This window comes from Mobula hypostoma, chromosome 17, assembly GCF_963921235.1.
Source record: "Mobula hypostoma chromosome 17, sMobHyp1.1, whole genome shotgun sequence".
Taxonomy (NCBI): domain Eukaryota; kingdom Metazoa; phylum Chordata; class Chondrichthyes; order Myliobatiformes; family Myliobatidae; genus Mobula; species Mobula hypostoma.
In genome coordinates, this window is record NC_086113.1 from 67054317 (window position 1) to 67079485 (window position 25169).

The 25169-nt window shown below is 43.1% G+C and overlaps 1 protein-coding gene and 1 long non-coding RNA gene across 3 annotated transcripts in view; one reads left to right on the top strand and one right to left on the bottom strand.

The window, feature by feature from the left end:
- myripb (myosin VIIA and Rab interacting protein b) overlaps nt 1-25169 on the top strand; it is a 505729-nt gene that overhangs the window by 269580 nt on the left and 210980 nt on the right. The gene's annotated exons all lie outside the window — the stretch shown is intronic.
- Nucleotides 895-23250, bottom strand: LOC134357764 (uncharacterized). Its single transcript, XR_010020722.1, has 3 exons — nt 23220-23250; nt 2491-2564; nt 895-939 (listed from the first exon to the last, which is right to left on the bottom strand). It is a non-coding gene; the product is annotated as an uncharacterized LOC134357764 (long non-coding RNA).

The window sequence follows — 25169 nt, forward strand, 5'->3', positions numbered from 1 at the left end:
TTTATTGTACTATCTTCACTTCCCCAGTAACATTACCTTGCACTTCTCTGTACTCAATTTCATTTGGCAATTTTCTGCTCACCTGATTGGACCAGTCTAAGGTTTTCCTCTTCCTTGTCAGACAAATGACCAATTTGTATTGCTTTCTTTTAATCATACAACTGGGAGGGTGTTTAGTTTCCTTGGAGTAGAGATGCTTGCAGAGGTCCTAATAGAGGCATGCAGAGTAATGTAGCTCATGAAGCAGATGACAGGAAACCTCTCCCCATGCCAGAGGTGTCAAATATTTGAGGACATAGGTTTCAGGTAAGAGCGACAAGGTTTAGAGAGAAGGTGAGGAAGAATTTTTTTCACCCCCAATGTGTCTGGAATCTTGAATTCACTGCCTGAGCTGGTGCAGGAAATGGGTAAAGTTACAACATTTAAGTATCTGGACAAGCACTTGACTGGCCTAGGCTAGAAGGCTAAGGACAAGGTGCTGATAAATGCAATTAATATGGATGGATACTGGATGGTCAGTATAGAGATGGTGAGCTGAAGGGTCTACTTTGCTATAGATTCTGACTTTGGTCTCTTTGATACATACAACATATTTAGCTGACTCAACAGTGTAGAAATAGGGACCATGTTTTCCCTGGCTGAAGAGTGTAGAACTAGGGGTCACAGCTTTAAAACAAGAGTAACTCATTCATGTTCCAGAGGGAGGAGAAACCTCTTCACTCAGAAGGTGGTGAATCTGAGAGTTCTCTGGAGGCTAAGTCATATTCAAACATTACTAGATAGATTTAGAGATTTAGAGGAATCACCTGCAGTAGAGACAGTGTGAAAATAGCTTTGAGGTAGATGGTCATCCATGATCTTGTAAAATGGTGGACCATGTATGAGGAGTTGAAAGGCCGACTCCTGCTTCTACTTCTTACGTCTTTTCTCTTTAAATATCTAAAAAACATAAATTAAATCACGATTTCACATCAGTACAGCATCACTGCCCAGTACTCAGATGCATAAATCAGTATACTTCATTAAAGACACTTTTTTATTTACAGTGAATTCCAGTTAATTGGGTTATTAGTTAATCAGGGCAACCACTTATTTTGGACAACTCTTAAAGAACAAACACTAATTGAGAAAATTGCTGGGATTCTCTTTGTTTATTTGGGGTGAGAGACTGTTTTCAAACAGTTTCTGTCTCGTGTCAGTCACGCGCAGTTGTGTGGCTGTTAGACGCTACACCGCGTTTAGAGTGACCAGTTTGTAATTAGTGTCAGTTGTGTGTGTTTGTGTTCAGAAAACAGTGATTTTTGTCACATGGTGAGAAAGCAGCAGTAAGACAATTCCGAACTGTTCTGCTCACTGTGGCTTCAAGCATTCAGGCTTGGAGATGCCAGAAATGGCTGGGAATGAAAATGAAAACATTTCACTACTTCAACAAGTTGGAAACTACAAAGAATTTGAAGGTAAACAACAGGAATTCTGCAGATGCTGAAAATTCAAGCAACACACATAAAAGTTGCTGGTGAACGCAGCAGGCCAAGCAGCATCTCTAGGAAGAGGTGCAGTCGACGTTTCAGGCCGAGACCCTTCATCAGGATGGGTCTCGGCCTGAAACGTTGACTACACCTCTTCCTAGAGATGCTGCCTGGCCTGCGGCGTTCACCAGCAACTTTTATGTGTGTTGCAAGAATTTGAAGGTATTGACAATTATCTTAAATGTTACAATGAAAATGAAAATTTGGAGAGTGCAATCATTGATAGCATTGCATGAAGACAGCCCATTAATTGCCCTAGGTATTCACACCAATTTTGTTCTTTGCGTAGACTGAATGAATTCCTCCATTGATAACTGTTTGGAAGTAATACATGGTTTTATAGTACTGTAGTACTATTAGTAGTGATGTAATTTGTTTTGTATTTCATTTAACTACATTATTTGTTGATCAGTTTGTCTTTTTTATGCCTTTTTAACTATTTCTATGAAACTGTGGCTAATTGGGGCAGGCGCATTATTGGGCCAAAATATACTCGTCCCAATGTGTCCCAATTAACAGGAATTGACTGTATATACTGAGGTGGTAAGGAGAAGAAGATGTACTCACTGGTTTAGTGGAGCGGGGATTGACAGAGCTGCTGCAACACACAAAATGCTGGAGGAACTCAGCAGGCCAGGCAGCATCTATAGGAAAGAGTAAATGGTCGACATTTTGGACCAAGATATGTCGACTGTTTACTCTTTTCCATAGATGCTGCCTGATCTGTTGAGTTCCTCCAACATTTTGTATGTATTGCTTCAAATTTCCAGCATCTGTAATTTTCTTGTGGTTGAGAGAGCTGGTTTTCTGTTTGGAGAGAAAGGTGTGGTGTTGGGTTTGTAGAGACCCTCAAGAGAGTTAGGTGAGAAACTGACAGAGGTTCAGAATCAGGGTCAGGTTTAATAACTCTGGCATATGTCGTGACATTTGCTAACTTTGCGGCAGCAGTACAAAACAATACCTTCAAAGTCTGGCCATTTGTCGTTCTGACAGTAGTCTTTATCATCAGCCTACTTCTGTGAGATTAGGGAAAATCTGTTGAAGAATAAATCAAACTAGCATCAATATAGAGACAGAAGGTTTAATCTATATACTACTAGAATTCTCTTGCTCTGTTTGTCTGTTTGTGACCTCCAATTAGCCCAAACGGTGCATTACAGCAGCACTTTTTTTGACTAAGTCGACTTAAAATGCGCTAACTTACGGAATGCAGGCAAAGTTCAGGGTTATATATTCGTATAAAATTGCTCAGTCATCAATCAACAGGCCCCACCTTCCACAACCCGAGCTGATTCCAGCTTTAATGGAAACCGCGACGTAACACCGTGCTGCATGCGCACGGCCAGCCTCAGCAGCACCTCATGATGCTCACAGAGCCGATTCCAGCTTTAATGGAAACCGCGATGCGACACCACGACGCATGTGGACGGCCAGCCTCAGCAGCACCTCATGGTGCTCACAGAGCCGATTCCAGCTTTAATGGAAACCGCGACATGACACCACAACGAATGTGGACGGCCAGCCTCAGCAGCACCTCATGGTGCTCACAGAGCCGATTCCAGCTTCCATGGAAACCGCGACGCGACACCACGACGCATGTGGATGGCCAGCCTCAGTGGTGCCTTACGATACTCACAGAGCCGATTCCAGCTTTAATGGAAACCGCGACGCGACACCACAATGCATGTGGACGGCCAGCCTCAGCAGTGCCTTACGATACTCACAGAGCCGATTCCAGCTTTAATGGAAACCACGACATGACACCACAACGCATGCACACGGCCAGCCTCAGCAGCGACACCAAACGCAGCAAAAGGGCAGGGCTATCACGTCCGTTTAGGAGAGCGCCAACCACATCATCAAGAAAAATCAGCATCCTGGAGAGTTTGGTGTTACTGCTTTGTATCTTCTATCAAGCGTTCGGGTAAAAAAATATTGACAGCATAATTATGCCATATGGAAAGAGAAGGGGGACATTATGGTCAAGAGATGATGCCAAACGTCGTCGGGAAGCGGCAAGGAGAGGGAGAGAACAACATTCGGATGAGGCCAGAGCCGCACGACTCTAGGATCAAAGAGTCAGGACAAAAAAGATGAGAGAAGAGACAGAGGAGGAGGGGCATGCACGTCTCCAAAATGACAACAATAGGCACAGAAGGAGGAGAGGGCAAGAATCGGATCAGGCCAGGGCTGCACGACTCCAGGATCAGAGAGAAAGAACAAATGGTAGAAGAGATGAAGAGATGAAGGATGAAAGGGCTGCACGTCTCCAGAATGACAAAAACAGGCAGAGAAGGAGGAGAGAGGAAGAGACAGAGGAGAAAAGGAAAGATCAACTTGAAAATATGCGGCAAAGAGTACCCTACTGAATAATGAGCAAAGAAGTATATGAATATGTGAGCGACTGCTTGGAAAGAAATCCCTCTTCAATGATTTTCATTGATGTACCAGGAGGAATGGGCAAGACATTTATCATCAACTTGATCCTCTCTAAAGTTAAGGGAGATGGAGGTGTTGCTATTGCTGTAGCACCACCAGGTATTGCAGCAACATTTATGCCTGGTGATTGAACAATGCATTCAAGATTCAAAGTGCCCCTCAAAGTTAATGAAGATGCCCTTTGTAACATCGGTAAAAACACCAATACGACAAATTTACTCCAAAATGAGAGGCTTATTGTCTGGGATGAGTGCCCCATGATTAAGAGGGAGAGCTGGTGGACCGGACTCTTGGTGATGTATGCCGCAAGAATGAGGCCTTCGGGGGTATTTTAACCATTTGCTGTGGCGATTTCCGTCAGCTTCTGGAAGTTGTGAAACGCAGAAATGGCGGTGATGTGCAGAATTCATGCATTAAAAAAATCCTACTTATGGAGAAGCTTCATCGTTTCAATTGAAGAGAAACATGCGATTGAGTATGGGAGAATGACGATATTCTGAGTTCTTATTGGATGTTGGAGAAGTCAAGATTGAGAAAAATTAAAACAATGAAATCGAATTACCTGAAAATATGATTCTGCCAGCAAAAACTATGGAAGAATGTATTGATTTCATCTACCTGACATTCGACAGTCCTACAGAACTGTTCTCGGGGAATTCTATCTTGGTTCCTCTTAATGAAATGATGCGAAAAATAAACTTCACATGCATTAGACGCTTCCCTGGAATCATGAAAGAATATTGTTCCTTCAATGCCGTAAGTGAAGGAGCTAACGCCACTCATTTTCCAACAGAATTCCTTGATTCGGTCGAACTCTCTGGATTGCCATCACATAAACTGGAATTGAAGTGGGGATCTCCCATCATTTCAATGAGGAACTTGGATCCACCAAGGCTTTGCAATGGAACCTGAATGATGTTAGAAGAACTGCACGACAATCGCATTATAGCAAAGATACACATTGGTGCGTTCAAAAATGACATTGTCATGATCCCAAGAATGACTCTCAGTTTATCAGAAGGGGAAGATGTCCCTCTTCAGTGGAGCCAGTTCCCGAAACAGTCATGCTTTGCTATGACTATACACAAGGAGCAAGGCCAAACCATGGAGAATGTGTTGATTTATCTGGAGAAACCGGTATTCCAGCATGGTCAGCTGTATGTGGCTTTAAGCTGGGGAAAAAGAAATGAAAATGTTAGTGTACTCTTGAAAGGTGGCAGATCAACCAGAAATGTTGTCATCAAAAGTGTCCTTCGTTGGGCCGGCTGTTGGCACAACGACATTGGCTCCGGACCTGGGAGCGGAGGTTCCCGGGTTCGAAACCAGCCGGGTCCGCTCCCGAGTACGCTTTCCATCGGTGCCAGGTTGAGTGTGGAGATCGCATCACGACCTCGTAAAATAAAGGGAAAAATACTGTGAAAATGTTTGTGTGAGGAGTGACGTGCCACACAGTCTCTCTCTCTCTCTCTCTCTCTCTCTCTCTCGCTTCGCGCCTTGTAAAAAGCCATGAAAAAGATATCATCACGACGCACGCACACGCGGACACACACGCACAGACGCACATGCACAGACTCGCACGCACGCAGGCATACGCCAAAAAAAAGTGTCCTTCGTTAAATGAGGACGAGCTATATTTGTCTTGCTACGCGTCTCTCTTCTTTAATAAACTGAGATTTTCTTCTTTAAGTTCCAAAGCACATCACATCAGACTGCACTACCTTTCTCCCAAAGGGTGCCCCAACGGGTCACCCCGTTGTTTGGTTTACAGAAAATGGAGACAGAAGAGACTGCGGATGCTGGGATCTCGCTACGGGAGGAACTCAGCAGGTGGAGCTGAGCCTTATTGCGGATGGGGGGGTGGGGGGGAGTAAGGGGAGGAATTATCCACGTTCTGGGTCAAAATCCTGTATCAGGAGTGACGCTGACCCTGATGCAGGGTCTCAATCTGAAATATTGACCATTCCTTTTCTCCCACTAATGCTGTCCGACCTGCTGAGTTCCTCCGACACCTCACTTTTATTGTTAATGAGCTGTAAAATTGTTCGGGGCAACTGCTCCACATTTCTTTAATTATCATTACCTTGGAATGTATTTTGAGTTTAGATTGAGTGTTCAAGAGCACTGATCCAACCTTAAGTGTTCAAGTAATGAATGCTTTCAACTGTTTCACCAAAAGCAGAATATTTAACTTTGCTCAATTAACTTTAACTGTTGGATAAAGCTGAACAATATAGTTGTTTAAGTTTAGATGGTTTGGAGACTCAAACTCTGATCCTACCAAGGTAAATGAAGAAATGACGTTCAGTTAATTAAATAAATCAGGAATAAAATCAGTAATGATGACCACAGTCTCTGAAAATATATAAACCAATCCATGTCCTCTAGGCGAGTATATCCAAAGGTCTGGGTGAATGAAAAACCTGTCCACCACAATGAGTCAGTTGAAGGATAAGTAATTAAAGATGATACCTTTCTTTTAAAGATAATATCTTTCTTATATTAGAAACTACTATAAAATCTAAAATACTGATATAATCCAATGAAAAAATACCTTGATATCTGAATGGAAGAGCAAGAGATGATTGAGTTAAGGATTCCCCTGTAGTACAAGCTCACTGTCTGTCCTATTGGCCATAGAGATGCCAACGCCTTACACCAGCTTGTGTCAAAATAGATCATCTCAATAATTAGGTGGTGATGTTTTATGAAGTAACCCAAGAGTCAATTAAAGGAGAGATCCCTAAATCTCTGAGCCTCATGCCTTTAGAGACGGCTGTTTTAAATGTTCATATTGGGTCAATAAATTATTAACTATTACCCTCTGCAGTAACAGTTTTTACACTTGCTTCAGATGTTCTGAAAGGTTCAGTAGCCTAGAAATTCAATTCAATTATTCTCCAATAGAACATGTGTGTCTTTCTAAACTAAGGGCAATATACAGTATCTCTCTCTCTCCATCTCTCTCTCTCCCACTCTGTCTCTCTCAGTTTCTCTTTTCCCCCTCCATCCCCCTCTCCCCTCCTTCTCCCCCACCTCTCCCCCTCCCTCTCTCCCTCTCACTTTATCTCTCTATCTCTTTCATTAATCTGTTTCACTTTCCACAGAAACTGCCTGTCCTGTTAGGTATTAGAGCATTTTCTGGTTTTATTTCAGATTTCTGATATCTTCTCCTTCACAAGATTTATTTCACCAGTTTACCATTTGGGATTGTATTGAAAGAATGCTAACATCCATCAAATACACTTCCTTCCTCAACCGTCCTTGTTATTTCTTCAAAAAATTAAATCATGATTTAATCAGATACAACATTGCCACAATGAATCCACAATGATGCTGCTGAGGTAAACTGTGCCTTTCTGGGCAAAGGTTTGTACTGTCCTCAAAGCTAATTATTAATTACCCCCTGTTTAAACATTGGTGCATCATTCTAAGGCTATAAGTCTCTCGCTCTGCGATGAGTGGAATAGTTGTAGTCACAGCTTCTGCATTTTCTTTTCCTGCTTGCTTTGGCAGTCTGCCATGCATCTTATCTGGCTTTTCCGCAGACAGCCATTCATCAGAAGTGTAGTGGGAGGCAGGGTGGGGGTTGGGGGGTGAAGTCACTACGCTTAGACCGTAAGACCATGAGACATAGGAGCAGAATTAGGCCATTCAGCCCATCAAGTCTGTTCCATCATTCAATCATGGATGGTTTATTATCCCCTCAACCATATTCTTCTTCCTTCTCTCTGAAGCTTTAGACACTCTGACTAATCAAGAACCTATTAACCTCCACTTTAAATATACACAATGTTTTGGCCTCCACGGCCATCTGTGGCAATGACTTCAACAGGTTCACTGCCATCTGGCTAAAGAATTTCCTCCTCATCTCTGTTCCAAACGGACATTACTCAATTCTGAGGCTGTGCCCTCTGCTCCTAAATTCACCCAATCTAGGTAATATCCTCTCCACATCCATTCAATCTAAGCCTTTCAATATTCAGTCAGCTTCAATGGGACTCCAGTGAGTACAGGCCCAGAGCCACCAGACGGTCCTCATACATGTCAGTACATCTTTTTCTTAGATAAGGGTTCCAAAGCTGCTCCAAGTGTGGTCAGACCAATGCCTTATAAAGCCTAAGTATTACATCCTTGCTTTTTATTCTAGTCCTCTGGAAATGAATGCTAATATTGGATTTGCCTTCCTTACCACTGACTCAACTTGCAAGCTTACCTTCAGGGAATCCTGTACAAGGACTCCCAAATCCCTTTGCAGCTCAGATTTTTGAATTTTCTCCCTGGTTAGAAAATAGACTTGCCTTTTTTCCCTTCCACCAAAGTGCATGGCCATACACTCCACTGTATTATATTTCATCTGCCTCTTCTTTGCCCATTCTTCTAATCTGACAACATTCTTTTGCAGACTCGTTGTTTCCTCAACGTTACCTGTCCCTCCACAAATCATTGTATTGTTCACAATTTTGGCCACAAAGGCATCAATTCCATCATCCAAATCATTGACATATAATTTGAAATGAATTGTTCCCAACACCTGGTTCTTGAACCCTGGTAGTGTGCGACTTCAAATTCCGTACCTCCTCTATGATGGTGGCTGAGTGAAGATAACATGGCCTGGGTGGTGAAGATTGTGATGAGAGTCCTTGACAAGAATGGCTTGGACTCAAATGCTGGAATATCCACTCTAAGACTGAGACACAGTTTCAAACTGGATCAAGAATCTGAGCACAAAACAAACACTAGACAAAATCACGGGTAGACTTGCGATTGAGCAGCGAAGCTCTGTTCAGCTGCTCCTTAAATGCTCAAGCCTTGGTGCCCAAAACATGATTGCAAATTAGCAGCACTATCCTGAATTTTTAAAAGGGCCATGCCAGCTATCCATACTCCCTGGAGTTAGGGCACCTAAACCTCGAAGCCTGCGCGGATGGATGCATGTCATAACAGGACATCCCTCCCCAATGGCAAACTCCTGACGGCCCTGGCTGCTCAGAGAGACAATGATTGTAGTTGTGGATAAGAGCCAGATCCAAGATGTCTCTGTTAGGCACCCATCGCCTTTCCTCTGGTCTGAATCCTTCCCAGTCCACCAGACATTGCTGAACACCTCGACCAGTATGTGATTCCAAAATTCTGCTCATGGTGAAAACCTACCTCCATCAACAAACCTAGCTGGCGGTGGTGCTGATGATGTTGGGGCTAACGGACTGTTTTTCACAAGCTTTAACTTGGAAACATGAAAAGTGTGATTGATCTTACAGGTCTTGGGGAGCTGCAAGGTGTACGCCACCCCGGGTTTACTTTCCTGAGAACCCTGACGGGTCCAACGAACTTGGCACCAATTTCCTCGACTCCACTTGGAGAGGCTAATCAAGAGTGAACAGCCAGACGTGTTGCTCAGGCTGTAAAGTAGGTCCCTTCTCTTTTGGTCTGTCTTGGTCTCCACTTTCTGGGCAGAGTCCTTCAAAATCTCTCTTGCCCTAATCCATTTTTGCTTGCAACATTGGATGAGATCTTCAGCCACAGGGACCCCAACCAATTAGGGGCCCCATTAATTGGCAATGATATTTTGGGTGCTAAGGATTGAGCATTTAAGGACCACCTGAACTGAGGTTCAGGGCTTAATTGCAAGCCTTATTTGTAATTTCATCTAGAGTTTGTTTTGTGCTCAGTTCTTGATCCAGTTTGATAGCATATCTCAATCTTTACTTCAGATACTCCAGCATTTGGGTCCAAGCCATCCTTGTAAAGGATTCTCGTCACATTCTCAAAACTACCTGCCTCTCCCCCTATCTTCATATCATCTGCAAACTTTGCAATAAAACCATTAATTCCATCATCCAAGTCGTTGATATACAGTGTCTATCAAAAGTATTCATCCACCTTGGAAGTTTTCAATATTTTCCTGTTTTACAACATTGAATCACAGTGGAGCACAGTGACACAGGAAAAGACTCATGTCAAAGTGAAAGCACATCTCTACAAGGTGATCTAAAGTAATTACAAATATAAACACAAAATAATTGATTGCATAAGTATTCACCCCCCTCCCTTTAATATGACACACCAAATTATCACTGGTACAGTCAATTGGTTTTGAAGTCACATAATTACCGAAATGGAGATCTGATTTTGGAGAGCTGTGTGCAGTCAAGGTGTTTGAATTGATTGCAGTAAAAATACACCTGTATCTGGAAGGTCCAACTACTAGTGAGTCAGTATCCTGGCAAAAACTACATTACGAAGACAAAAGAACACTCTAAGCAACTTTGTGAAAAGATTAGTGAAAAGCACAAATCAGGAGATGGATAAAAGAAAATTTCCAAGTCACTGAATATTCCTTGGAGTACAGTTAAGTCAATCATCAAGAAATGGAAAGGATATGGCACAGCTGTAAATCTGCCTGGAGCAGGCAGTCCTCAGAAACGGAGTGACCATGCAAGAAGGGGACTAGAAAAGGAGGCCACCAAGACAGCTTTGATAACTCTAGAGGAGTACAAGCTTCAGTGGCTGAGGTGGGAGAGACTACGCATACAACAACTGTTGCCTGGGTGCTTCACCAGTCACAGCTTTATGGAAGAGTGGCAAAGAGAAAGCCACTGTTGAAAAAAAACTCACATGAAATCTCAGCTAGAGTTTGCCAGAAGGCATGTGGAAGACACTGCAGTCAGTTTGAGGAAGGTTTTATGCTTTGATGAAACCAAAATTGAGCTTTTCGGCCATTAGACTAAACACTATGTTTGGTGTAAGCCAAACACCGCACATCATCAAAAACACATCATCCCTACCGTGAAGCATGGTGATGGCTGCATCATGCTGTGGGGATGCTTCACTGCAGCAGGCCCTGGAAGGCTTGTGAAGGTAGAGGGTAAAATAAATGCAGTGAAATACAGGGAAATCCTGGAGGGGAACCAGATGCAGTCTGCAAGAGAACTGCAACTTGGGAGAAGATTTGTTTTCCACTGAGACAATGACCCCAAGGATAAAGCCAAAGTCACATAGGAAAGGCTTAAAAACAACAAAGTTAATGTCCTCGAGTGGCCAGTCAGAGTCCAGACCTCATTCCAATTGAGAATTTATGGCTGGACTTGAAAAGGGCTGTTCACTCATGATCCCCATGCAATCTGACAGAGCTTGAGCAGTTTTGTAAGGAAGAATGGGAAAAAATTGTGGTGTCCAGATGTGCAAAGCTGATAGAGACCTATCCACCCAGAGTCAAGGCTGTAATTGCTGTCAAAGGTGCATCTACTAAATACTGACTTGAAAGAGGTGAATACTTATGCAATCAATGATTTGGTGTTTGATATTTATAATTAATTTAGATCACTTTGTAGAGATCTGTTTTCACTTTGACACAAAAGAGTCTTTTTCTGTAGATCAGCGTCAAACAAGCCAAATTAAATCCATTCAATGTTGTAAGATAATAAAACATGAAAGCTTCTTGGGGGGCTGAATAATTTTTACAGGTACTGTATAACATAAAAAGAATCGGTCCCAACACAGACTCCTGTGGAACACCACGAGTCACCGGCAGCCAGCGAGAAAAGGCTCCCTCCAGATCCACTCTTTGCCTCCTGCCAATTAGCCACTGCTTTATCTATGCTAGAATCTTTCCTGCAATACCTTGGACTCATAGCTTGCTAAGCAGCTCCATATGTGGCACCTTGTCAAAGGCCTTCTGAAAACCAAAGTACACAACATCAACCAATCCTCTTTTGTCTATCCTGCTCGTTATTTCTTCAAACAATTCCAATGAAATTGTCAGGCAAGATTTTCCCTTGAGGAAACCATGTTGACTACGGCCAGTTTTAGCATGTGCCTCCAAGTACCCTGAGACCTCATCATTAATATTTGACTCTTAACATCTTGCCTGCCACTGAGGACAGACTAACTGGTCTATAGTTTCCTTTCTTCTGTCTCTCTCTCTTCTTGAAGAGTGGAGTGACAATTTCAATTTTCCAATCTTCTGGAAACATTCCAGAATCTAGGGATTCTTGAACAATCATTACCATCTCTGCAGCCACGTCTTCCAGGTCCAGGTGACTTATCTACCTTCAGATCTTTCAGTTTCCCAAGGACCTTCTCCCTAGTAATGGTAACTTCACACACTTCATGACCCTTGATACCTGGAACCTCCATTATACTCCTTATGTCTTCCACAGTAAAAGCTAATGCAAACCACTTAATCAGTTCATATGGCAGTTCCATGTACACCATAACCTTCTTAATGACTTTTTTCAGTTAACATCTATTGGTTTTTAAAAGCTTCCAAATCCTCTAACTTCTTACTAATTTTTGCTCTATTATATGCTTTCGTTAATTTTTATGTGGACTTCAACTTCCCTTGGTTGCCAAGGTTGTGTCATCTTGCCTTTAGAATACTTGTTCCTCTTTGGGATGCTTTCCAAATTGCTTCCAGAAATTCCAGCCCTTGCTGCTCTGCTGTCATCCCTGCTAGTGTTCCTTTCCAATCAATTCTGGCCAACTCCTCTCTCATACCTCCCTTTTCTCTATTCATAATACTGATATATCTGACTTTATTTTCTCCTTTCCAAACTTCAGAGTGAATTTGAAGAAGTTATGATCACTTGCCCCTAAGGATTATTTTATCTTAAGGTCTGTCATCAATTCTGGTTCATTGCAGGACACCCAGTCCAGAATAGCTGATCCTCTAGTGTGCTCAGCCACGGGTTGCTCTAAAAAGTAATTTCACAGGCTAGCTAGAAATTCTCTCTCCTGAAATCCAGCACCAACCTGATTTTCCCAATTCAACTGCATATTGAAGTGCCCCGTGACTATTGTAACATTGCCCTTTTGGCGTGCATTTTCTATCTCCCATTATAATTTGTAGGCCACATCCTTAGTACTGTTTGGGGATCTGTATACAACTCCCATCAGGATCTTTTTACCCTTGCATTTCCCTAACTCTGCCCACAAAGATTTAACAGCTTCCGACCCTATGTCACCTCTTTCTAATGATTTGATTTCATTTTTCACTAACAGAGCAATGCCACCCCCTCTGCCTTCCTGCTTGTTCTTTCAATACAATGTGTATCCTTGGACATTAAGCTCCAGCTATAATCTTCTTTCAGCCCTGATTCAGTGATGCCTGCCAATCTGCCACTCTGCTATGCTCATCTACCTTATTCCATATATTGCATTTGTCATCTCTTGCACATTGGTTATTTGTCCTTCTTTGCTTGGGTGCAGTTTTTCATTGATTCTGTGTTTTCTTTGTATCTGGTGCGAAGGCCCCCATGAAAATGAAGCTCAGGGTTCGACGTAGAACATAGAAATTTACAGCACATTACAGTGTAGAGACTGCCTAGAATTTTCCTACCGCACAGCCCTCTATTTTTCTGAGCTCCATGTATCTATCTAAAGGGTTCTTAAAAGACCCTATTGTATCCGCTTCCACCACCACCATCGGCAGTGCATTCCACACACCCACCACTCTCTGTGTGAAAAATGTACTCCTGACATCCACTCAGTACCTATTTCCAAGCACCTTAAAACTATGCCCGCCTGTGTTAGCCATTTCAGCCCTGGGAAAAAGTCTCTGGCTATCCACACCATCAATGCCTCTCATGGTCTTATATACCTCTATTGGGTCACCGATCATCCTCTTTTGCTCCAAGAAGAAAAGGCCAGGTACACTCAACCTATTCTCACACCCTCCAATCCAGGCAACATCCTTGTAAATCTCCTCTGCACCCTTATCTATAGTATCCACATCCTTCCTTTAGTGAGGTGACCAGAACTAAACACAGTACTCCAAGTGGGGTTTGACCAGGGTCTTATACAGCTGTAACATTACGTCATGGCTCATGAACTCACTCCCATGGTTGATGAAAGCCAACACACCATACACCTTCTTAACAACACCGTCAACCTGCGCAGCAGCTTTGAGTGTCCTATCGACATGGACCCCAAGATCTCTCAGACCCTCCACACTGCCAAGCGTCTTAACATCTGTATTATATTCTGTCTTCAAATTGGACCTACCAAAATGAACCACATTACACTTATCTGGGTTGAAATCCATCTGTCACTTCTCAGCCGAGTTTTGCATCCTATCGACGTCCCGCTGTAACCTCTGACAGCCCTCCACACTATCCACAACACCCCCAACTTTTGTGTCATCAGAGCATTTACTAACCCATCCCTCCACTTCCTGATCCAGCTCATTTTTAAAAATCACAAAGAGGAGGGGTCCCAGAACAGATCCCTGAAGAAAATCACTGGTCACCAACCTCCATGGAGATATGGTGATATTGTTGTACTTTGATAATAAATTTACTTTATACTTTTGATAAGGTGTTGGTCAGACTGCATTTGGAATATTATGAGTAATTTTGGAGCCTGTATCTGATGAAAGATTTGCTGGTCCAGAGCAAGTTCAAAAAATAAAACGCTTAACTTATGGAAAAAGTTTGATGGCTCGAAGGAGCGCAGAAGAATAAGAGAGGGATCTTATTGAAACCTACCAGGTGCAGAAAGGCTTGGAGAGAATGAAGATGCAGAGGATATTTTCAGTAGAAGAGTCCAGGACACAGGCTCAGAATAAAGGGATGGCCGTTTGGAACTCAGATGAGGAGCAATTTATTCAGACAATTGGGTGATGAACCTCTGGAATTCGTAGCCACAAAGGGCCATGGAGGCTATGTGTGCCTTTAAGGCAGAGATAGCTTTTTGATTGGTAAGGGTGTTAAGGATTATGGGGAGAAGGGGGAGAATGGGATTGAATATCAGAGCTGACGGCCTAATTTTGCTCCTATATCTTCCCATCTTTTGCCATATTTCTTCTTCACCCTACCTACTTTTGTTGTCATCTACAGGACTTGAACAGGAAGGTTGCTCTGTTCCTCAGCTCTTCCTACCACCTTCCTGGCAGTGTGTTTGTGGACACCAACCACTCTCTGTGTAAAAAAACTTGAGTCATAAATCTCCTTTAAATTTGCCGCCTCTCCCAAACCTCTGGGAAAAAGACCCTGATTATCTCCCCTAGCTATGCTTCTCGTCATTTGATATACTTCCATCAGGTAGCCCTCAGCCCTCAGCCCTCAGCCTCTAACACTCCCGAGGAAACAATGCAAGTTCATTGAACCTCTCATAGCCAATACCCTCCAAACCAGGGAGTGTCCTGATAAAGCATTTCTACACTCTCTCCAAAAATTCCTCATGCTCCCAGTACTGCAGTTATCAGAACTGCTTGTGGTACTCCAATATGATCTGGCCAAAGTTTTATACCGCCACAAAGTGGCAGGCTGGCAAATCCAGGGCAAAAATCTAAAAGGGTCACTTTCCAACATAATTGTATAAGGGCTAAGAGTGTTGTAAAAGCAAGCCTGAAGGCTTTGTGTGTCAATGCAAGGAGCATTCGTAACAAGGTGGATGAATTAAAACTGCAGATTGTTATTAATGAATATGATATAGTTGGTATCACAGAGACATGGCTCCAGGGTGACCAAGGATGGGAGCTCAACATTCAGGGATATTCAATATTCCGGAGGGATAGACATGAAAGAAAAGGAGGTGGGGTAGCATTGCTGGTTAGAGAGGAGATTAACGCAATAGAAAGGAAGGACATTAGCCGGGAGGATGTGGAATCAACATGAGTAGAGCTGCATAACACTAAGGGGCAGAAAATGCTGGTGGGAGTTGTGTGCAGGCCACCTAATAGTAGTAGTGAGGTTGGAGATGGTATTAAACAGAAAAATTAGAAATGTGTGCAATAAAGGAACAGCAGTTATAATGGGTGACTTCAATCTACATATAGATTGGGTGAACCAAATTGGTAAGGGTGCTGAGGAAGAGGATTTCTTGGAATGTATGCGGGATGGTTTTTTGAATCAACATGTCAAGGAACCAACTAGAGAGCAGGATATTCTAGACTGGGTATTGAGCAATGAGGAAGGGTTAATTAGCAATCTTGTCATGAGAGGCCCCTTGGGTAAGAGTGACCATAATATGGTGGAATTCTTCATTAAGATGGAGAGTGACATAGTTAATTCAGAAACAAAGATTCTGAACTTAAAGAGGGGTAACTTTGAAGGTATGAGACGTGAATTAGCTAAGATAGACTGGCAAATGACACTTAAAGGGTTGACGGTGGATATGCAATGGCAAGCATTTAAAGATCATATGGATGAACTACAACAATTGTTCATCCCAGTTTGGCAAAGGAATAAATCAAGGAAGGTAGTGCACCCGTGGCTGACAAGAGAAATTAGGGATAGTATCAATTCCAAAGAAGAAGCATACAAATTACCCAGAAATTGGCTCACCTGAGGACTGGGAGAAACTCAGAGTCCAGCAGAGGAGGACAAAGGACTTAATTAGGAAGGGGAAAAGAGATTGAGAGAAAACTGGCAGGGAACATAAAAACTGACTGTAAAAGCTTTTATAGATATGTGAAAAGAAAAAGATTGTTTAAGACAAATGTAGGTCCCCTACAGACAGAAACAGGTGAATTGATTATAGGGAGCAAGGAAATGGCAGACCAATTGAATAACTACTTTGGTTCTGTCTTCACTAAGGAGGACATAAATAATCTTCTGGAAATAGTAGGGGACAGAGGGTCCAGTGAGATGGAGGAACTGAGGGAAATACATGTTAGTAGGGAAGTGGTGTTAGGTAAATTGAAGGGATTAAAGGCAGATAAATCCCCAGGGCCAGATGGTCTGCATCCCAGAGTGCTTAAGGAAGTAGCCCAAGAAATAGTGGATGCATTAGTGATAACTTTTCAAAACTCTTTAGACTCTGGACTAGTTCTTGAGGATTGGAGGGTGGCTAATGTAACTCCACTTTTTAAAAAAGGAGGGAGAGAGAAACCGGGGAATTATAGACCAGTTAGCCTAACGTCGGTGGTGGGGAAAATGCTAGAGTCAGTTATCAAAGATGTGATAACAGCACATTTGGAAAGCGGTGAAATGATCGGACAAAGTCAGCATGGATTTGTGAAAGGAAAATCGTGACTGACGAATCTCACAGAATTTTTTGAGGATGTAACTAGTAGAGTGGATAGGGGAGAACCAGTGGATGTGGTATATTTGGATTTTCAAAAGGCTTTTGACAAGGTCCCACACAGGAGATTAGTGTGCAAACTTAAAGCACACGGTATTGGGGGTAAGGTATTGATGTGGATAGAGAATTGGTTGGCAGACAGGAAGCAAAGAGTGGGAATAAACGGGACCTTTTCAGAATGGCAGGCAGTGACTAGTGGGGTACCGCAAGGTTCAGTGCTGAGACCCCAGTTGTTTACAATATATATTAATGACTTGGATGAGGGAATTAAATGCAGCATCTCCAAGTTTGCGGATGACACGAAGCTGGGCGGCAGTGTTAGCAGTGAGGAGGATGCTAAGAGGATGCAAGGTGACTTGGATAGGTTGGGTGAGTGGGCAAACTCATGGCAGATGCAAATTAATGTGGATAAATGTGAAGTTATCCACTTTGGTGGCAAAAATAGGAAAACAGATTATTATCTGAATGGTGGCCGATTAGGAAAAGGGGAGGTGCAACGAGACCTGGGTGTCATTATACACCAGTCATTTTAACTGGGCATGCAGGTACAGCAGGCAGTGAAAAAGGCGAATGGTATGCTGGCATTTATAGCAAGAGGATTCGAGTACAGGAGCAGGGAGTTGTACTGCAGTTGTACAAGGCTTTGGTGAGACCACACCTGGAGTATTGTGTGCAGTTTTGGTCCCCTAATCTGAGGAAAGACATCCTTGCCATAGAGGGATTACAAAGAAGGTTCACCAGATTGATTCCTGGGATGGCAGGACTTTCATATGATGAAAGACTGGATCGCTTAGGCTTATACTCGTTGGAATTTAGAAGATTGAGGGGGGATCTTATTGAAACATATAAAATCCTAAAGGGATTGGACAGGCTAGATGCAGGAAGATTGTTCCCGATGTTGGGGAAGTCCAGAACGAGGGGTCACAGTTTGAGGATAAAGGGGAAGCCTTTTAGGACCGAGATTAGGAAAAACTTCTTCACACAGAGAGTGGTGAATCTGTGGAATTCTCTGCCACAGGAAACAGTTGAGGCCAGTTCATTGGCTATATTTAAGAGGGAGTTAGATATGGCCCTTGTGGCTAAAGGGATCAGGGGGTATGGAGGGAAGGCTGGGGCGGGGTTCTGAGTTGGATGATCAGCCATGATCATACTGAATGGCGGTGCAGGCTCGAAGGGCCGAATGACCTACTCCTGCACCCATTTTCTATGTTTCTATGTGACATGACTTGTAAACTTTTTTATTCAGTGCCCAAATAAGATGGCATGCATACTGTACTGTCGCTTTTCTGGAGTGATGGGCTTACACCCCAAGATCTCTCGCTCCATCAATGTTTCTAAGGGTCCAGTCATTAACTATATACTTACCTCTTATATTAAACCTTACAAAATGCCACACTGGTCTGGGTTAAACTCTGTCTGGCATTTCTCTGCCTAACATTGCTACTGAACTACAGGTCCGCAATCCCTTATCCGAAATCCTTGGGACCAGTTGCATTTCGGAATTCAGAATATTTTGGATTTCAGACCGCCCCCCCCCCCCACCCCGGGATACCAAAAAAAACACGTATGCTCAAGTCCCTTACTTAACCTGTTTCTGTGCGGTGGACTTTAGGACCTGGCGGTGCACCAAACCTATGCACATCCTCCCGTATACAGTACTTGAAATCATCTCTAGATTACTTATAATACCTAATACAATGAAAATGCTATGTAAATACTTGTTATACTGTATTGTTTAGGGAATAATGACAATAAAATTTTTTATTTCCAACAAAAACTTTCAATAAAACATGAAAATATACAGCTTTAAACGAACCTAATCAAACACATGGTAAATGCCTTATTGGAATAAATGTAGAACGTCACTGTCACGATAAAACTTCAGTAACTTGTCTTTCTGTTTATTTAAATCATATACAGTGGTAGTTCCGACACTATTTTCTTCAGTAAGATGCCACACAGACACACCACGATCAAGCTTCTGCAACAACTCCACTTTCTGTGTTATTGATAATGATAGATGCTTCCTTCTCTTTTTCTCATTGTTACCCATCGGTGTATCTGCAGCACTTTTTGACATTTTCACAGAGAAATTAAATACAAAGTCAACAGTGAACACAAAGTATCAGTGAACAGCAAATGCAGGTGTAACCAGTACGATGTGCTGAGCCACAACTGACGTCTGGCGGCCTCTGCTCGTGCTGCCACATCACACCTGAGTGACGTCAGCTGTCGGCGAAAAAAAACTTCCCTTTTCAGAGCTTTTTGGATTTCAGAATTTCGGATAAAGGAATGTTCACCTGTATATCTTACTGTATCCTTTGGCAACCTTCCTCACTACTTCCACACACTTTCTGTGTTGTCTGTAAATCTACTAAGTGAGTCACTTTTATTTTCATTCAAGTTATTTATATGCTCTATACCACAAACAACACAGGTTCCAAGACCGATCCAAGATGCTGTCAGGTGACACCTTTCCTTTGACATAACCTATTCTATTGGAATTTTATTCATTGCTATAATCTTGGGATCTTGGAATTGATGGCCAAACCAGCTTTTACTGCCCATCTCTAATTGACCTTGAGAAACGGGGGGGTGAGTAGCCTTCCAGGTAAAGTTCCTTTCATTATTGTTCTGACAGGTAATATGAGCATTGAACCACTTTTCTCATTCTACAGGTAGCCAGTTCTGCCAAGCTCAATCTGGGACATCTTGTAAGGGATCCTTGCATGGTTGTCCATTCTGCTCCAGTGACTGTTATTCTCCTCACATAGAGAGTTAAGTAAAAAAAAAAATAATTTCCCATTAGATGGTAGTGGGGTTCCTTCAGCTAAAGAGCACAGAAATCGGAATCTCTTTCTTGAAAGCTTATAATGGAAGTTATAGAGTTACTGAAACTATGATTGATGACTTTCATTTGGGAAGAAAACAGAAGTATTAAAATATCCGACAAACATCTGTTCAATGGGAGAAAAACAGGAGAAACAGAAAAAACAGTTCAACAGTGGTAGATTATTGAATCAGGTTATCACCAATTTTCATTTAGCCTATTTCTGAACTAGATTAGGGAAACAGATGACCAAATAATGAGATGTGGCATTTGAAGTTTATGCTGCCGAAAAAAAACAGGCTCTTGGAATGGAATTCAGTTAACTTAATTCAAAATAAAATTTGTGTCCATCACCTTGATAAAATCATTAACACTTGGAAAGTTACTATGAATCAGAAACTCATAGTCAGTGTTGTTTGCAGCAGTTGGAAAGCTTCGTGGGAAAGAGCTTTGGTAAATTTATGGAAGTATTACAACCGAAGTGAGCATGGATCAGGTTGTAAATTGTATCCTGCTTACATACTATATGTTAATGAGTGCGGAGGAAAATAATGGGCAATGATGGGCAGATTCCATCTACAAGTTTGCTGTGGTACCACATAGTGGACTGTACCTCAAATAGCGATGAGTTGGAGGGAGCTGGAGAGCTTATCTACATGACAGACAGTAAAAATGATATCAGACAATGGTGACTTTTTGTGTTCGGCTCCCAAATACTCTCGTCTAGAACTACTACAGCTGAGATCAGTCGCCAAAAACACTGTAGTAAGTAACATTGTTTCCAGTCATTTATGAGAACTCATCTACTGTAGACTTCAAACCAGTCCAGGAGTGAGCACAGCTGCTGGAAGCTCAGAAAAAATCTCCACTGTCTCAGGAAACGTGGCTCCAGGTAAAACTGAGCTCCCAGTGTCCTAAGCTCCCAACCCCCCCGCCATATCCCCACCGTCCTCCCAGCTAATGTACAGATGCTAGAAAATAAATTGATAGCCTTGGAGCAAGGCTGCAGTACCAGAGACACCTGAAGACTGTTGTCCACTCTGCTTCACAGAGACATGGCTCAGCCCAGCACTCTAGAAACTGCTTCAGAAGTTTGCTATGGTCCCTCAAATTCTAAGGACTTTCTATAGAGGAATGATTGAAAACATCCCAACTGGCTGCATCACTACCTGTTATGGGAACTGTACCTCCCTCAACTGCAGATCTCAACCGAGAGTAGTGTGGACAGCCCAGCGCATCTGTAGATGCGAACTTCCCACTATTCAGGACATTTGCAAAGACAGATACGTAAAAATAGTCCAAAGGATCATTGGAGACCTGAGTCACCCCAACCACAAACTATTCCAGCTGCTACCATCCAGGAAATGGTACCGCAGCATAAAAGCCAGGACTAACAGGCTCCCGGACAGCTTCTTCCACTGGGCCATCAGACTGATTAATTCATGCTGACTATCCTGTTGTGCATAATATTTATTATAAATTACTATAATTGTACATTGCACATTTAGATGGAGATGTAACATAAAGATTATTACTCCTCGTGTTATATGAAGGATGTAAGAAATAAAGTGAATGCAACTCAGCCCAAGCGCTTCACCTTTCACCACATGGACAGGATAGCAGCATCAGATAAAGGCAGAGAGAGCGACAGTTGTTTCACTGCGTTGCACAGATGTGGCAGTTCTGTCTCAGACCTGCTCCCCCAGCCTGGAATCTCCAGTGGTCACATATCATCAGTTCTTCCTGCCAAGGACGTTCTCGGAGATCTGCATCCCACCCTTGCGGGCTCTTGAGGAGCTCAGCGCCATGATCGGCAGTCACAAGACAGTACGTTCTGGCAACTTCAACTCAGCCAGCTTCAAGACAACTCTGATAAACTGCCACCACCTCACCTGTGGAGCCAGGAGCTGACACACTTGACCACTGTTAGACCACCATCAAGAATGCGTTCCCTTGCCTTGCCTTTGATCACTTGGCTGTACTTCAAAATTCAAAGAAAATTTATTACCATGTCACCACTTTTTTGTGGGCATATTCAATGGATCTATCAAGTAGTAGGTGTAACAGGATCAGTGAAAGACTGTGTAAGAAGGGAGATCAACCGGGGTGCAGGAGACAACAAACTGTGCGAATGCAAATATAAATAAATAGCAATAGAACATGAGGTGAAGAGCCCTTGAAAGTGCGTCCATTGGTTGTGGGAATATTTCAATGATGGGGCAAAAAGATGAAATGAGAGTCACAATCGAATGCACCATAGCTGGACTATTCCTCTTCTTACCCTGTCTCTTGCAAAAACGCCATCCCCTTCTCGCAATTCCTCCGTCTCCGCCGCATCTGGTCTCAGGATGAGGCTTTTCATTCTAGGACGAGGGAGATGTCTTCCTTTTTTAAAGAAAGGGGCTTCCCTTCCTCCACCATCGACTCTGCTCTCAAACGCATCTCCCCCATTTCACGTACATCTACTCTCACTCCATCCTCCCGCCACCCCACTAGGAATAGGGTTCCCCTGGTCCTCACCTACCACCCCACCAGCCTCCGGGTCCAACATATTATTCTCCGTAACTTCCGCCACCTCCAACGGGATCCCACCACTAAGCACATCTTTCCCTCCCCCCCCCTCGGCTTTCCGCAGGGATCGCTTCCTACGCGACTCCCTTGTCAATGCATCCCCCCCATCCCTCCCCACTGATCTCCCTCCTGGCAGTTATCCGTGTAAGCGGAACAAGTGCTACACATGCCCTTACACTTCCTCCCTTACCACCATTCAGGGCCCCAAACAGTCCTTCCAGGTGAGGCGACACTTCACCTGTGAGTCGACTGGGGTGATATACTGCATCCAGTGCTCCCGATGTGGCCTTTTATATATTGGCAAGACCCGACGCAGACTGGGAGACCGCTTTGCTGAACACCTACACTCTGTCCGCCAGAGAAAGCAGGATCTCCCAGTGGCCACACATTTTAATTCCACATCCCATTCTCATTCTGACATGTCTATCCACGGCCTCCTCTACTGCAAAGATGAAGCCACACTCAGGTTGGAGGAACAACACCTTATATTCCATCTGGGTAGCCTCCAACCTGATGGCATGAATATCGACTTCTCTAACTTCCGCTAATGCCCCACCTCCCCCTCGTACCCCATCTGTTATTTATTTTTATACACACATTCTTTCTCTCACTCTCCTTTTTCTCCCTCTGTCCCTCTGACTATACCCCTTGCCCATCCTCTGGGTTCCACCCCACCGTCTTTCTTCCCGGACCTCCTGTCCCATGATCCTCTCGTATCCCTTTTGCCTATCACCTGTCCAGCTCTCGGCTTCATCCCTCCCCCTCCTGTCTTCTCCTATCATTTTGGATCTCCCCCTCCCCCTCCAACTTTCAAATCCCTTACTCACTCTTCCTTCAGTTAGTCCTGATGAAGGGTCTCGGCCTGAAACATCGACTGTACCTCTTCCTAGAGATGCTGCCTGGCCTGCTGCGTTCACCAGCAACTTTGATGTGTTTTGTTTGAATTTCCAGCATCTGCAGAATTCCTGTTGTTTGCACCATAGCTCTGACAGGGTTTGCTTCCCATTATTTCCTATAAGGCAAAACGTAACATCATGGATGGCTGTGATATTTCACTCCCCAGTGAACTAAACACCTTTGAAATATGTTTTGAAAAGGATATTAAAACTACACTTGCATGAATCCTAACAACATCCGGTAACCCTGTGATCTCTGTCTTGGTCAGAAGTCAGAACATCTTTCAAGATGGTGAACCCTCGCAAGGCGTCAGGCACCAGACTTACCTAGCCATGTACAGAAACCTGTGCCAAGCAGCAGGCTGAATTGAATTGAACTGAACTGACTTTATTTCTTACATCCTTCATGTACGTGAGGAGTAAAAATCTTTACTTTACATCTCTGTCTAAATGTGCAATTGCAATTAATAGTAATTTATAATAAATAATATGCACAACAGGACAGTCAATATTAACATAGAAATACAATTATAACAGCATGAATGAATCAGTCTGATGGCCTGGTGGAAGAAGCCATTTCCCGGATGGTAGCAGATGGAACAGTTTGTGATTGGGGTGAATCGGGTCCCCAATGATCCTTCCGGCCCTTTTTACACACCTGTTGCTGTAAATGTTGTGAACAGTAGGCAGTTCACATCTGCAGATGTGATGGGCTGTCTGCAGCACTCTCTGTAGAGATCTGTGATGGAGGGAGGTACAGTTCCCACACCAGGCAGTGATACAGCTCCCTGGAGTGTTCAAGGACCATGACATCTTCACCCTCTCAGGTTTAATATCACTGGCGTATGTTGTGAAATTTGTTGCTTTGCAGTAGCAATACATCGCGATACATAATAATTTTAAAAAAACTATAAATTAGAATAAGTATATCTAAAAATTAAATTAAATAAGCAGGCAAAAAGAGTGGAAAATGAGTTAATTGTTCATTCAGAAATCTGATAGCGGAGGTGAAGAAGCTATTCCTGAAATGTTGGGTGTGTTGAGCCAACAACTATCCTCAGCGGTAATCGCACCGACTGTGCTGATGTACTCTTGAGAGGTTGGTCATGGCTACAATGAACTAGTGCCGAAGCAAGAATCTGGACCTGCTGCAATCTGCCTCCCATCACAACTGGTCTACTGTGGAGAAATCTTACTGGCTGTCCACTCAGCTTTGCTGCAGCTAGATAATAGTGATACAAACGTCAGTCTGTTGTTTCCTGATTACAGCTTGGCATTCAGCACAGTCATCCCCTCAGTGCTAACCGACAAGCTTCAAACCCCGGGCCTCTGTATCTCCCTCTACTGCTGGAGCTTTGAATTCCTCTTTAGGAGATCACAGTCAGTACATTCAAATTAACAATATTTTCCTCACTGTCAATCAATACCGATACACCTCAAGTGTGCATGATTAGCCTAGTGCTTAACTCTCTCTACATTTATGATTGTATGACCAGGTACAGCTCAAACCCCCTCCTTTCACAGCCAGGCTTGGGAGCTATGTTCCCTCTAAGCTGTGCGTGTGTCTGCGCACACACGTTTTTCAACCAGTGCACAAAGGAAAGGAACCATTCTATGGTTCTAAAAGGTTAGTTACCTAAAATAACGTGGTAATTAATAACCAATAATTAATAATTATACTTATTGAAAATAATCTTTTAAGTAAATGATTCTGTTAACTAGTTAGTTGGTTTTTCAAACACCAGAATGCACGTCACTAATTTACGTCACCTCACCTCTCCTGTTCCGGTTTGTACAGCTGCATCACGGCGGCAGCCATCTTTAGCGGACAGTGTCCATATCGTAAAGTTTACAAAGATCTGTTTCAAATCCTGTAGATAG